Source organism: Suricata suricatta, chromosome 3, assembly GCF_006229205.1.
Source record: "Suricata suricatta isolate VVHF042 chromosome 3, meerkat_22Aug2017_6uvM2_HiC, whole genome shotgun sequence".
Lineage (NCBI taxonomy): Eukaryota > Metazoa > Chordata > Mammalia > Carnivora > Herpestidae > Suricata > Suricata suricatta.
This window is the reverse complement of record NC_043702.1, coordinates 98290242-98300898: the sequence shown is the minus strand read 5'-3', so window position 1 is coordinate 98300898 and position 10657 is coordinate 98290242. Positions and strand designations below refer to the sequence as shown.

At 50.6% G+C, this 10657-nt stretch overlaps 1 pseudogene; it reads left to right on the top strand.

Annotated features, from left to right (window-relative positions):
* The first annotated feature begins 4766 nt into the window (after positions 1 to 4766).
* LOC115287040 overlaps positions 4767 to 10657 on the top strand; it is a 40907-nt pseudogene continuing 35016 nt past the window's right edge.

The window sequence follows — 10657 nt, the reverse complement described above, 5'->3', positions numbered from 1 at the left end:
TTGGAGTTGTGAGCCCAAGCCTCACATTGGTCATAGACCTTACTTAAAAAAAATTAACCGAAAGAAAAGTTAACTGAAACCAACTGTTGCTCAAGATGCACCAGCATAATTTGAAAATTTGGTGTCCATATTTTATAGCAAGGCAAATGCATAGTTTAGGGTCATAGTTTAGGGTTATTCTTCCCAGGCCATTTATTGTCATTTTGTGTTTGTAGGTAGAATGATTTGACAAAAAGTTGTTCAGAATTAGCAACTGAGAAACCAGGCGTCTGCATCTTCAGCAGAATTTGCTGAGAGCTCAGAGAGCTCCACAGAGCTCTGTAGAGCGCTAGGGTCACCGCCGAGGAGGTGGATATCAAGACAGGCATCTTGATCGGTGAAAGAGCTGTGAACAAAAACAAAGAAACAAAAACAACGACTAACCATTTCATAGGCCTATCTAGCTTAGCTAGACCACATGGTCTTGGTGTGTGTGAATGGTTTCACCTATGACCACCAAGTATTTGCCTCCCACAGGTGCCCATTGAGAAAATTATCTTTTGTCTCTTATTTGTCTCCTCAGAATTCTCTAGGGTGACTTATGAGACCAGTAAAGCTCTCTGTAATGACATTTGAGGAGAAAACTCTGACATTACCTAATGCAGGCTGGATTGCAGGTCAAAGATGTTAGCAGGTGAGATAGAAACTGCACACCAGAACTCCAGGTGAGTTGTAGAATTTGGCTGACTCTAGTGTTTTTATAGAGATAAGAGATACTCAAAGAGTATATGTTAGGCCAACTCTGAGCTTTTGTGTTCCTTGGTTAAATGCTATGTAGATCCCCAAAGGGTTTCTCACAATCAACTGAAACCTATGATTTCTCATTCCCATATTTCTGTGGAAACTATTATCAGATCCTCTAGAAAGTTCTTGATTAGAAGTCCCACTACTATCTAAGGCTCAAATATGCCATAGTTCAGCTTTGCCACATACTCATTTAATAGTTATACTAATGGACCTGATGAGTTAGAGTAATATTTCTTTTATGATGAAAAACCAAATGAGATATGAATCTATAATAAATCCCTTATCTCAGGTTTTCCCATTCCAGTTCAGGCTCTCGTGAATGTCTTCTCTGTTTTCTTCTGTTTTTTTTTTTTTTTAAGTTTATTTTTGAGATAGAGAGAGAGAGAGTACGCACACCAACATGTGTGTATGAGTGGGAGAGGTGCAGAAGGAGAGAGAGAATCTCAAGCAGGCTCTAGGCTGTCAGTGCAGAACCCAATGTAGGGGTCCAACTCATGAGCTATGAGGTCATGACCTCTGCCGAAATCAAGAGTCAGACAGTAGACTAAATGAACCACACAGGCACCCATTATCTTCTTTTTAAGAGTTACCAAGAGCATCTTTTCATGCATCTGTTGGCCATCTGGATGTCCTCTTTGGAAAAGTGTCTATTCATGTCTTCTGCTCATTTGTTCACTGGATTATTTGTTTTTCGGATACTGAGTTTGGTAAGTTCTTTATAGATTTTGGATAATAGCCCTTTATCAGATATGTCATTTGCAAATACCTTTTTCCATTATGTCAGTTGTCTTTTAGTTTTGTTGATTGTTTCCTTTGCAGTGCAAAAACTTTTTATCTTGATAAGTTTCCAATAGTTCACTTTTGCTTTTATTTCCCTTGCCTTTGGAGATGTTTTGAGCAAGAAATTGCTGAAGCTCAAGTCAAAGAGGTTGTTGCCTGTTTTCTCCTCCCGGGTTTTGATGGTTTCTTATCTCATATTTAAGTGTCCACACTGTTATGTCCCACTCTTGTCAGGCTTTCACATGCACTATGAGGGCTGCCTGGGTTGGTTGACTATCCAACTCTTGATTTCGGTTCAGGTCATGATCTCACGGTTCATGAGACTGAGTCCCACATCAGGCTCTGTGGTGTCAGTGCAGAGCCTGCTTGGGATTCTCTCTCGCTCTCTCTCTCTCTCTCTCTCTCTCTCTCTGTCTCTGCCCCTTCCCCCATCATCCACTTTCTCTGTCTCTCTCAAAATAAATAAATAAACTTTAAACAAACAAAAATAAAAAAGGTTACCAAGGTATTCATCAAATGCTTTTCTGCAGCTGCTTCACTCATTCTTTTGGATGTGTCTTTCAAAAGAATGTATATCACTGGAGGCAAACAAACTCTGTTGTAATTAAACCATGATTACAATATGAGGGCTTAAGTGTGTTGAGGCTGATCTTCCAGTGTCACTGCAGATTCCTGACCAGGGAGAACTACATCAGTGGGTCATAAAGGTTAAACAGAAAGATGTACTTAGAACCTTCTTTATTCTAGCATGGTGAGAGACAGAGTCAATGAAGAAATAACAACCATGGAATTCCTATGTTCAGGGAGGGAGGAGAGTTTTATATTTAGTGCCACATTTAGGGTGAGCACAAAGGATCTATGGAATTATGTAAAGATGAGGGTAGTGAGTCAGGGAATGATGCACAGGAAGAAGTAATATCGTAGCTAAAAGTTCAGGACACCTGGGAGGCTCAGTTGGTTAAGCGTGATTTGACTCAAATCATGATCTCATGGTTCTTGAGTTCCAGCCCAAATCAGGCTTTCTGCTATCAGGACAGAGCCCACTTTAGATCCTCTGTCTGTCTGTCTCTCTCTCTGCCCCTCCCAACCTTGTTCTCTCTTTCAAAATAAATAAACTTAAAAGACAAAAACCTAAAATTTAAAGAATGAATAGGGGTCCCTCAGTAGAGCACATCCAGAAGGAAGGGATTATGTATCCGTGAGGGCCCAAATAGGAGAGAAACCACTTACTGGTAATTTGAACAGGCAAAGTTTAATATAAAAATATATTAACTATAATAGTAGATCAACTATAAAGGGAAAAGCTATCTCAATACTCTTGGGTGCAAAATTACCCAAGAAAAATTACCCAAATGGGAGACCCATATCCCAAGGCTGGGATTCAGCCCTCATTGAAGAAGGTGAGGATGCAGTTCGCTGAGTTGCCTAGGCCAAAGCTGGTCTGTGCTAGTCATCATGCAAGCAGGAAATGTTCTTCAGGACTGCAGGGAGCCCAGTCTGACAGATAAATGTCAGGTTCTGATAGGTCAGGGCACAAGGAGCCCATCTACCAGCAGGGAAGTGCACAGCCTCTAGTGTGTCATATCCATGTCCAGAAGGGTGCAGCAAGCATCTCAGGGTTATGGCAGAGTTAAGGCTGAGGACTAGGTGCACAAAGAGAGTAGGATGTCAAGAGCCTGTTCCCACAGGCATAGTATCCAGGCTAGAGGGTCACTGGCTGGTCAGGACTGCATGCTCTGGGAGTGCAGAGCAAGGACAGAGTACTTCTGATGTTGGTGCAGAGGGGCAGCAAGAAGAAAAACAGAGCACACCAGAGCAAGGGCCAAGTCCACTTCTCTCAGCCTCCAGGTAAACAGGAACATCCCACCGGGACACAGTGAGATTGTCCTTCAGCCCTAGGGTACCCTTCAGAGCTCTCTTTCGATATTTTAATTACTATCCCATCATAATTTTGTAATTCTTTATATTAAACTTCCACTGTTTGTTTTTTTAATTTTGAGAGAGAGAGAGAGACAGAGAGTGTGTAGGCGGAGGAGGGGCAGAGAGAAGAAGAGAGAGAATCCCAAGCAGGCTTCACACAGTGAACGCAGAGCCCAACGGAGGGCTCGAACTCACAAACTGTGAGATCATGACCTGAGCTAAAGTCAGATCTTAACCGACTAAGCCACCCAGGTGTCTTTTTTAAAACTTCCACTGTTTAAATTACTATCCCATATCTGTCTTCTGTTGTACACAGACTAATACAGAAGCCAGAGAGTTGTACTGTTCAGATTTGTCTTCAAGAGGAAGTAACATGGAGAGCACAGCTGAACTATAGTTCAAAATGTAGCCAGCTGCTACATTTTCATAACCACCACAACACTCACACCAAGTCCTTGTGTCTGCCAGGCTGTGTCCAGCCAATGACTGAGCATAGAATGAATGACTAAAACCAAGTCATTTCTGTCCATCATAGGACTGCTCTACAGGCATCTGATCAGAGAGACTAAACATCAGACACTAAGGGCCTACACTATAATTCTTTTATTGGGGCTTGCGGGGTCTGGTTGAAGCTGTCTATCAGGGCATGGGACCTCAGCTGCCTTTGGAAGCTGGTGTCCCTGTCTGCCTTGCATGTGGCCGAATCCTGAGACCCAGAGCTGCATCTGGGAAAGCTGTCTGCCAGTGTCGACAAGTAATCAATAAGATCAAGCATTTTCCTTTTCCTACTCAATCAAACCTGAGATTGAATCATGGAATGTGAGAGCAGGAAGGAAAACGGGCACCACAGAACCCATCCCGTTGTTTTTACCGAGGAGTCAGGGGCGAGCGTGGATGGTGGCTTGGCCAGGCCTCCCCACCGCGGCGCTCACATGGGGCGCGCCTGGGGGGACTCCGTGGCTGATCACGGCGTCCACGCTGTGCTTTCCGAATGCAGCTATGCAGTTAAGGTCACCGGGGGAAGTGTCAACGTTTCCATAAGGCATTGGTGATGATGTGTCCTTTTAAAAATCACATTAGTTATGCTCATTTGCAGGGCAGGGGAGACACACGTTTTACTTGACAGCAAAACATTCTTTTTCATGAATCCAATCTTGGCTCACCTCTGGGAAGTGAACTTTAGACATTGGAAGTTTCCCCCACATAGATCTGCGGAGAGGACCCCTGATTCCCCAGCCCTGGCACAGAGTGTGACGTGACATCCATGTCACTGTTTTTCACACCTCGTGGTCACACAGCTGGGGTATGACATGTGGGTGACCATCCTCAGACACATGCAGAGAGGTGGGACTCCTTGGGCCTTTGACAGGATTTTGGTGAGTGAGGAGGGAAGTGTAGGCGCCTCCCAGGAGCGGGAGAAGGAACGTGCTGACCAGAAGATCGACACTCAGCAGAGCCACCCAGTGGCCATCTGATGATAAGTGTCCCTGCCTGCAGACAGGGTGGCTCATGCTGGAGATGTGAATGGTGCCTCTGGAGACTCGCTAGGCTCCCAGTCACCCAGACGCTGGGGGACCCCTGAATACAAGGGGACGAGGCAGAGGGGGACATGTGTGACTTTCTAGATGCAGGCCCTGAGGCCAAAGGCCAGTGCAGACTCATGGGCACTGGTCTTGGGGGCTCTCCACACCTCTGATGCCCCCTCACTGCCCCCCTGCCAGCCCCTTCCTAGTGTGATCGATTGGGATTTCCTCACTGGCTGGGGGGGTGGGGTTAGTCATAATAGGATGGACTGTAAGGAGTTCGCCAGGTTTCGGTCCCGGGAGACGGGATGGGGGCACGTCAGGTCCATCTGGACATGGGCCAGGCCTCAGGTCTCGGATGTGTCTGCTGACAGTCGTGCCTCCCTGGAGCGGTGGGCCTGTTGCCTGGACCTTTAACCTTGTCTTTGACCTTTGTGATTATCACTTCCAGGCCAGTCGCATGGGGGCGGAGGCCGTGGTCACCTTTCTCCAGGTCCCCCTGAAGACCCCGGCCTGTGTGGTGTCGCTGAGTGGGAATCAGGCTGTGGTCCTGCCTCTGGTGGAGTGTGTGCAGAAGGTAAGTGCGCCGGGACATTGGCCACTGGACGTGGGGTAGGTGGGGGCCCTGCGTGCAGATGGTGAGCACCCCCAGGACACCGGCTGCTGGCCGTGGGGGAGGCAAGGGCCCTGCGTGTGGATGGTGAGCTCTCCCGGGATGTGGGCCACTGGCCGTGGGGGAGCTGGGGGCTCTGTGACACCAGGACTGAGTCCGTGTGTGTGGCACGTAGCAGAAACTGCCCAAAGATGAGGTCAGGCTGTTAGGAAAGAGAGTGTGCAGAGCACCTGTGTTTTTGCCAATAACACAAGACATGTAGGGATATGGGTCTGTGAGAGATCCAGGAGGGCTTCCCGGGGGCAAGGTGGATGGGGTGCAGCCTCTCGATATCAGCCGTCCCTGCCCTCTGTCCCCAAGGACATTCCAGTCTGAGTTGTCACACCGGAATGGCCACTTGGGGTGATATCCTAGCATGCACCGGCCCTGGGATGGGGCTCTGGATGCACAACCGCGGGCTGTGCTTTCCCAGGTGATTGAGCACTAGATCAGGTGGCAGCGAGCCACATCAGACATTGTCACTGTCTTTTATTTTCCAAGGCCTGTTTGTGACTCATTTTATTGGGCCTTTCTGGCAGCTCTGAAGCATCTGTACTTTATACCTGTGCAGAGAGGTGGTGTAGTAATTCAGTCTGGGACTTGTTGGAAGTAGCCATAGAAACGTAATTATCAAGAGACTTTGGGAGTGAATAAAGGTGTGTGTGTGTGTGTGTGCATGTTTCTGTGTATGTGAGACTGCTCGTGCATGTGTGTGTGTGCACGGCTGTGTGTGTGTGTGCACAGCAGCATATGCAAATGTGGTACACATGGGTGCATGGCTGTGTGTGCATGTGTGTCTACATGTGTGCATGGCTGCCTGTGTGTACATGGCTCCGTGTGCATACATGGCTGCCTGTGCATGTACATGGCTCTGTGTGTGTACACAGCTGCTTTTGTGTGCATGAATGCATGTATGCACGGCTACGTGTGTGGCTACATATGTGTGCACACGGCTGCATGTCCACACAGCTACATGTGTGTGCATGGCTGTGTGTGTGTGCATAACTGCATGTGTGCATGGCTGCATGTGCACATGTGGCTACACATGTGTGTGCATGGCTGTGTGCATGGGCACGGCTACATGTTTGTGCATGGATGCGCATGTGTGCACAGGTGTGTGTGCATGCACATGGTACACGTGTATGCATGGCTGTGTGTGTACACAGCTGTGTGCACATGTGGCTACACGTGTGTGTGCATGGCTGTGTGTGCACAGCTTTGTGTGTGCATGGGTAAATGTGTGCACAACTGTGAGAGCGTGTGTGGCCACATGTGTGCATAGCTGCATGTATGTACATGGCTGTATGTATCTGCATGGCTGCGTTTGTGTGTCCACGGCTGCATGTGTGTGCATAGCTGCATGTGTGTGCAGAGCTACATGTGTGTATGGCTGCACGTGTGTGTGCATGGCTATATGTGTGCGTGTGGCTACATGTGTGCACAGCTGCGTGCATGTACATGACTTTGTGTGTGCACGGCTGCATGTGCACGTGTGGCTACACATGTGCACAGATAAGTGTATTTACATGGCTATGTGTCTCTACATGGCTGCATGTGGGTGTGTGGCTACATGTGTGCACAACTGTGTGTGTATATACACAGCTACATGTGTGTACACAGCTGCTTGTGTATGCACGGCTGTGTGTGCACAAATGCATGTGTGTGGCTACACGTGGTGCCATGGGTACATGTGTGTGCACACAGCTGTGTGTGCTCCAGTGGTTATCTGTGTGAGCATGGCTGTGAGTGTGTGCATGTGGCTACACATGTGTGTGCACAGCTGTGTGTGTGCGGCTTTGCATGTGTGTGCATGGCTACATGTGTGCATGGCTGCGTGTATGTACATGGCTGTGTGTGTGCGTGGCTACAGGTGTGTGCATGGCTGTGTGTGGACGGCTCTGTGTGTGTGTGTGTGTGCACAGCTGCATGTGTGCACTGCCACACGTGTGTGCAGGGTTGCATGTGTGTGCATGGCTGCATATGCGTGTATGTCTACACATGTGTGTGTATGGCTGTGTCTGTTCACAGCCACATATGTGTGCACACAGCTGCATGTGTGTGTTCACAGCTGTGTGTGCATGGCTGCATGTATGTGCATGGCTGCATGTGTGCACAGCTACATGTGTGTGTGCATGGCTGCATGTGTGTGTGCACAGCTATATGTGTGTGTGCACATGCACCAGTTGTTTGTCAGATCCTCTCCTGAGGGTCGGGCATTTTTCTATAACCCCGATGATGCTGAAAGCTGGACTGTTTTTCTCAAGGAATAGAGAAGGGAATGTGAGTTCAGAGGCATAACTTGCCTGAGATCCTCAGGTTGAAAGGAGCAGAGGACGGTGTGAGTGCTTCGCCTAGGGCCACCACCCTCTGCTCCCACCCCGGGTGACCCCACTCCCGAATTGGGGATTTTCAGAAGGTTGTGTGTAAGCTCCACTTCCTGGTGGCTGCACTGTGTCCCTGGGATCTCAGGATCTGTGGCCCCGGCACTGCATATCACAGCAGCCTGAGCCAGGCATAGCTGGGCTTGTCCCTCTCAGCGGGGCTGGGGCAGGGGCAGGAGCAGGCTCGCTGACTCCGGGCTGCCAGCCTGAGAGGTTGGACAGCACGTAGGGCGGGGAGGGCAGGACCCAGCGTCTGAGTCTTCACTTGATCTTAGCCAAAAGGCTGAGAAGCGATGCAGCGTCTGAGTCTTAACACATTCCTTCTTCCTTTCCTGACTTGTCTGAAGACCCAGGACATGCAGAAGGCCATGGCTGAGAGGAGGTTTAAGGATGCCGTGCGACTCTGAGGAAGGTGACTTTCCCTAGGGTCCTTGTTCCTCAGCTATGCTCAGCCATGCTCCAGGGCGGTGCTCCCTTCCCAGCCAAGGAAGTTGAGCTGAGCCCCGTCTCGGGTAGCGTCCCTGCTGCCTCAGGCCATGATGGGAAGCTGGGAGAGCAGTCTGTTGTCTGTTTGCTGGCTGGTGGAGTGGTCGAGAATTTGGTGAGGTCAGGATGGAGAGTGGCACGTGACTGGCGTCTTGAGAAATGAACTTGAGTTTGTGAAAGGCCTGGTTCATGACTGGCAAACACAACATGCATCCTATGTAACTAGAAGTACCAGGGTCTGGGAGTGTGGGGGGGACCCAGGGCCGCCTGTTGGCCCTAAGAGCCCAGCCCAGTGGATGGTCTGCTTTGGCACAAGCCATGCCCCGAGCCAGCCCCTCATGTCCTGTTCACCCTCCCAACCTTGGGCCCAATGGCGGCCTCTCCTTCTAGGAGCTTTGAGATCAATCTAAACACCTACAAGTGGCTCACCATCAAGTTGCTGGATGATCAGATGCCAAAGGTAGGTGATGCTGCTGTCACTCCCGGGAGGCTCCCATGTCCCCCACAGACCTAGGCATCCCAGACTCCTGGGCTGCAGGCTTCCCATGTTCCCTATGGGCCCTAGCATCCTGGGCTCCTGGGCTGCAGGGTTCCATGTCCCCTGTGGACCCTAGCATCCTGGGCTCCTGGGCTGCAGGCTTCCATGTCCCCCCGGACCCTGGCACCCTGGGCTCTTAGGCTGCGCACCCGCCATGAGCTCCCCACAAACCCTAGTGTCCCAGGCTCCTTGGTTGCACACCCACCGTGAGCTCCCCAAGTGCAGCAGTGACACAGCAATCCCCCCGCTGTCTTGCAGAACAACTGCAAGGTGGCAGTCGTAAACGCGGGTGCCCCCGCCACTGGAATGAATGCGGCCATGTGCTCAGCCATGTGCAGGGCATCGCTGATAGGCACAAGATGTTTGCCATCTATGATGGCTTTGAGGGCTTTGCCAAAGGCCAGATGAGTCCATGGGGGGCACCATGGGGACTGGGGACCTGCCTTCCAAGGCTTGAACCCTGGGGTGCCATCATGTGGTGAGCACAGCTGCTGATTAGGGCACGCGGGCTCCAGACCCGCCCTAAGGCACACGTCCAAGGCTGAGTGACACTCTGTGAGGAACTCACTGCCCACTTTTCTCAGCAGAGTTTCTCAGTGGACATTGGCCCGAGGCTGTCAGTGTGGGGGACACTGCTGGCCGAGTGCTCAAGGCCAGCAAGCACCCAAACAAAAGCCTTGGTGGAAAGAGTGGACTCTTCTTGAGTGCTTACTGTATACACTCCCTGCTCCTACGGGATCTGCACGTTAACCCATTTAAATATCACAGCAAAGCTGACATATTAGCCCCATTTTCCTCACTTGATGGAAGTCACACGACTCAGGAGCTCAGGTAGCAGGTGAGGCTGCAGGCCTGGCCCCGTAAACCAGCGTGTCCTGAGGGGCAGTATCTGATTCCCCACCCCTCCGCCCCATTACTTAGTGATAACAGCACAGTAAGTTCTTAGGCTGGGAATCCAACTGGCAGACGAGGCAAAGCCTTGCTCTGCCGGTTACACCTTCAGGAGGGAGAGAATGTTGAGTGGCAGATGGTCCCTGCACAGACCCCCAGAGGAGGGGGCCATCCTGGACCTGCAGACATGCTGCTGGGATGGGAACTCAGACCCACGACAGATGACACGGCCGCAGCAGCGGAGTAGGGAGATGGAGGTGGCCAGGGCCAGATGGCTTGTGCTGGGAGCAGACGGGGCTTTGAACAAGGGTGTGTGGGCACATGCTGAGGGTCTCTGACCAAATGAGGGAGCAGGACCAGGACAAGGAGCTGGGGCTTCTGCCATGATGCGAGGGGATATGATGATGATGCAGGGGGAGATGAAGGTGCAAGGGGATGTGAAAATGCAGGGGGAGATGAAGATGCAGAGGGAGGTGATGATGCTGGGAGAGATGAAGATGTAGGGGGAGGTGAAGATGCAGAGGGAGGTGAAGGTGCTGGGGGAGGTGAAAACATGGAAGAGATGAAGATGCGGGGGGTGGTGAGGACGCGGGGGCAGTGAGGATAAGGAGGGCAGTGAGAACACGGGGGACAGTGAAGACGCAGGGGGGTGGTGAGGACGCAGGGGGTGGTGAGGATGTGGGGGGGGTGAGGACCCGAG